The sequence below is a fragment of the Grammomys surdaster genome, unplaced genomic scaffold (assembly GCF_004785775.1).
Source record: "Grammomys surdaster isolate TR1022 unplaced genomic scaffold, NIH_TR_1.0 251, whole genome shotgun sequence".
NCBI classification, from domain to species: domain Eukaryota; kingdom Metazoa; phylum Chordata; class Mammalia; order Rodentia; family Muridae; genus Grammomys; species Grammomys surdaster.
Window position 1 is genome coordinate 1669543 of NW_021604692.1, and position 5574 is coordinate 1675116.

Here is a 5574-nt window from a genome sequence, read left to right on the forward strand (position 1 = left end):
AGCCCTGACTGTCCTGGAACTCACTCTGTAGACCAGGCTGGCCTCGAACTCAGAAATCCGCCTGCCTCTGCCTCCCAAGTGCTGAGATTAAAGGCGTGCGCCACCACTGCCCGGCTAGCCTGTCTCAAAATAAATGGAAGATGAGGAAGAAGAGGAAGAGGCAGTGGCGAGGGTGTAGCTTACTCAGTATATATTCAGGAAGTCCTGGAAACTGATCAAACTCATTAGGCCCCTTCCTGCCACAGTCAGCAATAAACTCTGAGAGTCCTCAGAGGAATGAAGCTGAGCTACAAAGAAGATTCTCAGGCAGCTTCGAAGAAGAATCTGAGACTAGACCAGTTGCCTGCAAGAAAAAAAATCTAGCTGAGCTGCCTAGAAGAGGTTCAGCTCAACTGAAGTATGTTTCAACCTGTTGAGCTGTCTGTAGGCTGTGCAGTGTGCTTCAGGTTCCCAGCTTTGTGAGTTGTCACCCATGCTGGGGTGGGCTTTGGTGATGCAGCTGTCTTTGAGTCATTTCTTCTGTAGTTCCTCACTTATACTCTGGTAAGTAATCCCAATAAAATTTATGGGTCACCAAGTTGGACTTTGGTGGTATCTGTATTTTGGTAGTGTTTGTTGTGGGTTCCTGTCTAGGGTAAATAGATGTGTATGTTGTATCTCCCCAGGAAAAGTTTTGTCACACAACAGCAAAGCTATGTCTCAAGAAAGGAAAAGAAAGGTGAGAAACACACACACACACACATACACACACACACACACAACCAGTTAGACCTAGAGTCACAGGCTCGTAATCCTAGCTACTGAGAAAGCTAAGAGAATCACAAGTTCAAGGCTGAACTAGGTTATATAGCTAGTTTGATGAGGTGGGGACATGGGAGAGAGGGAGTTGGAGCTAGCTGGTTACTTAGATTGTGTTGGGATCCATGAATCACCTTACAAATGACACAAACACCAATCTCAGACAGGGATAGTTTATTGAGCAAATGCCCCAGGACTGGTCGACCAGGGGCATGGTCCAGGTTTGGGAACTGAATCAGGACATTGAGTTAAGATCCTACAGGGTTTTTAAGCCCCAAATCCACAAACATCTGTGCCAAGCTATTTCACCAATCTGGATTTAGTGATCTGGGATTTACTTAGGAACATGTCTTTGTTGTACACTTATCCCCCTCCCATTGGTGGGGCATTCAACTGTGGCAAGTATTCAACTTGCCTTATCTAGTATTCATGCTTTAACTTGTCTACCAGGATGGGACTTGTCAAACATTCATGTCTTAACTTGCCAACCAGGATGTCAGTTACCTTTCTGCCAAGTAGGATGTCAGTTTCTAAGGCCACTGCTTACAGTGGAAGTCTTTTTCCAAATAGTTTCTTATATTGGTACAGATATCTCTCTTATGTTGGGGTCCATCCCTTGGGGAAGCTTATAAAGGCAAACTCCATAAAAGCTTATACACAGCTGCAGGCAGTGCTGTTGGGTAGTTGGTTCAGGTCCAAGCTTATTATGGGTATCTATACAAAACAGTTCTACGGACTTCTATCATGATTGGTTTCCAAGGGCATGGAACATAACAGAATATGTAATCAATCTTTCCATTAGAAAGTTTCCTAGTAATAGCAGACATATGAGAAAGTTTCCTTATAATGGCAGGCTAGCCAGGTAACCGTTACCTAGGCCTTGACATTCCATCTAGGCCTTAATATTTTACCTAGGCCCTAACAGGAATCACAGCATGGACTAAAAAGCCCAAGGAGTCTGTTTGTAGCTGACCAGGAGTCCTTTTAAGGAACAACATGTGAGAGAAAAGCCTTCTATGTGTAATCTTGGGAAAAGCATGTGTGTTATGTCAATGGCATAAAAAGGTTCAAGGGCCATATGCCCATAGCTTCTGTGGTTTTTCCTCAAACTTGAATAAAATCGTTCTTGAGTTGCCTTTTAAGTCCATTTTAAATTTATTTTATTGGCTACATGTAGTGGTGCATGTCTTTAATCCCAGCAACTGGGAGGCAGAGGCAGGTGAATCTCTGAGTTCAAGGCCAGGCTTGTCTACAAAGCCAGCTCCAGGAGACCCAGGACTATGTAGAGAGACCCTGTCTCAAAAGGCAATAAAAATTTTTAAATTACATTTTATTATTTTATGTGTGGCTTACGAATTATGTGTGGGCAAGGAAGCATGTATATTTATAGCGGTCGGTGAACAACAGGGCCAGTCCTTTTTTCCATCATGTGGGTCCCAAGAGTGAAACACGAATCTTTAGATTGGCAGTGAGGGTCTTCAGCATTTCTGAGCATCTCACGTCACCAGCATGTAACACTTATAAAACTGTTTATGTTACTTAGTATGTGATCTGTGTATATGCATGGCAGGTTGAGGTCAGAGGACAATTCAGGAGTCTTTCCTCTGGAACTATAACAGGATTGAGGATGTAGTTCAGTTGGTAGAGGGCCTGCCTGGTGTACCTTATACCCAGGGTTCCATTCTCAGTACCACATAAACTAGGCACGGTAGCACATGCCTTTAATTCCAGTACTCCAGAGGTAAAAGTAGGAGGGTCAGAAGGTCAAAGTCATTCTCAGCTACATATCAAGTTATGGCTAGCCTGGGGAACATCTGATTGTCTGAAACGAACAAACAATAGAAGACAAAAGAAACATATAAGAAAAAAAATAACTGTGTGATAGGAGACCACTTGTTTGAATTGTTGGTAACAGTGGACAATGGTATTGACACTTTGGAAAAACAATATAGTGGGCGAGCCAGGCCTATTCACACAGGGCTGTATTGCAAGATATTTTGGAGGCTAAAGCAGGAGGATCACAGGGTCAACCTGGGCTACTTAGTGACAACCTATTTTTGTTTTAAAGCATTGGCATCATTTTCTATTACACTTATTTATGTATTTATTTTGGGTGCTTATGTGCCATGGTGTGCACGGAGGTCAGAGGACAACTTACCTAATGTAAAATGGTAGCCCCTCTACCACACGGCCCTATCATTTTGGTTTTCCATCCACTTCTGTGCAAGCACTTTGAGGCAGGACTATGAGTTCTTCTCTGATGCATCTTCTAGCCTTAAGACTGTGCCTAGTAAACTGGGCGGTGGTGGCACATGCCTTTAATCCCAGCACTCGGAGGCGGAGGCAGGTGGATCTCTGAGTTGTGATGTTTACAGATCGAGTTCTAGGACAGATAGGGGTACACAGAGAAAACATGCCTGGAAAAACAACAACAAGAAGAAGATAGTTTCTGGCACATAGTGGCTATCATCAGTTTGCCGCAACAGGGGCCCAGAGAGATGACTCATTGGTTAAAAATCATTGCCTTTTTTGCAGAGGACCAGAGTTCTCAGCACCTTCACCAGGAGAAGGTTTCACTATCACCTTTAACTCCAGCTCCAAGGACTCTAATGTCCTCTTTTGGCCTCCATGGTCACCAACATGCACACGCAAATATATGGCCACACACATTTTATTTTTACTTATGTCTCTGTATCTTTTGAGGGGGAAGGGAGGTTCAAGACAGGGTTTCTCTGTGTGGCCCTAGCTGTCCTAGAACTCATTCGGTAGACCATGCAGGCCTCGAACAGAGAGGCACCTGCCTTTGCTTCCTGAGAGCTGTGATCAAAAGCATGTGCTGTGCTGCTATCTCCCAGAAAAAAATGTATCTTAATAATATAATAGTAAGGCAAATTTTTGTCATAATATAAATAAATCTGTCAGTTTACTCAAACACACAAGAAAAGAGAAAGCCCAAAGGAGCAGGTGTCAGATAGGTGTAATCTGACAAAAGCTGGAGGCCAGGTGGCTCTTTTAGGTGACACAGCAAACTGCACCGATCTCCAGTCCAGGCCTCTTCCCACTGAGTTTGGACCTTGGTTTCTACAGAGACCCTTGGTCTTGGGGGTTTTGTTTGTTTGTTTGTTTGTTTGTTTTTGAGCAGAAGAAAAGAACTTGATATTTAGTTAAAAGAAGGCTGGAAACAGCCGAGGGCCAGAAACCTCTAAGGTTGCTAAAAAACCTCTAGGGACGGCGAGAGGATTGGCATTCACAGCTGGGCCATCTAGAAGCTAGATAGGCAGGTTTGCCTGCAAACACCTCTCCCTCCCTTTTACAGACTCCTAGACTGCCAGGCTGGGTGTGCTCTTGGGAGACCTCTAGTCTATCCACCCAAGAGCACAGGTAGGGAAACTCGAGTCTTCAACACTCTAAGTGGTAAATGGCCTGGCTGTGTACCACCAGGGGTGGCCTGGCTGAGGCAGTTTGGATTAGAGTTAATGGCTGAAGACGAGTCTACAAGAGTGAAGGAACCAGGCGCAAAAAGGCCTTGAACTGAAGCCAAGAACTTGGGGACTGTTTCCTGTGAACAATGGGGAGCCTGGGAAGGTTTTTCCGCACTGACCACTGTCTGCATTTTCCAAAGGCCCCTGGACTGCAATAAGGCCTCTGGTAATATCCAGATACCTCAAGACCCTTCCTGTCAGTCCACCCCAACTGTCCCATGCCACCTCCCACAGCCATTTCTGGGTCAGCCACTCCTGTTGGGCTCTCCCCTTTCCTTTCTCTAGACTGTTTTTTTCTTCTGTGCATGACTCTGTCTCTCCTATGACTCCAGTCCCTGCTTGCTGACGACCTGCCTGAAACCTCAGTGTGAAGAGATATTTCACTACCCTGGATTCAGAGAGGTCATAGCAGAGTGGCTTGACCCAGTCTCATGATGGCTGAGATTTCAGAGCCTCCATAAGCTGGCAGGGACACAAATGACTCTACACTGGAACTGGCCCCCCTCTCCCCAGCTTCTGCATTTGTACATTCAGTGTCAGGCCTCAATCTTCAACTGTCAATCGCATGACAGCCTTTCAACATGGTGGTTCATCGTGATCTTATCCTGAAAGTCCTGCAGCATTCTTATGACTACGTCCTGCTGCTTACAAGCAGATTTCAAAAGCCAGTCTGGACTGACAGGGAAATTCAAGGGAGAATGTTAGAACCTGTAGCCATACTCTAAAGTCACCATCTACTGCACTTTAAGGTCACGGGGTTAAGTGACCCAAGATGACCCACCCTGATTCTGCTTCCACCAACTCACTTCCTGTAGATCTGAATATTCTCAGGCCTGGATTTATGTTGCTCTGTTTAGATACATGGGCTCAGACCAAGACTCATCTGGCTAAAGCACACTCTTACGTGACGGGACTAGACTCAGTTGCTAGAGTGCAGGCCTAGCACACATGATGTCTTCAGTTCAAGTCTCAGTACTACACAAATCCTGCATGATGGTCCATATCTACAGTCCCAGCTCAGGAGGCCAGCCTGGGGTAGAGACCAATCCTGCCCCCCCACCCAAAGCAAAAGGGGAGCTGGGTATGGTGGCACATGCCTTTAACCAGCACGCTCCGGAAACGGAAGCAGGCAGAACTCTTGAGTTTGAGGCCAATCTGATCTGCATAGTGAGCTCTAAGCTGTCAGGGCTATAAGGACCCTGTATCAAAACCCAACCCAGAAGATATTCCATTAAACAAAAGCAAAAGCAAAAGCAAAAGCAAAAGCAAAAGCAAAAGCAAAAGCAAAAGCAAA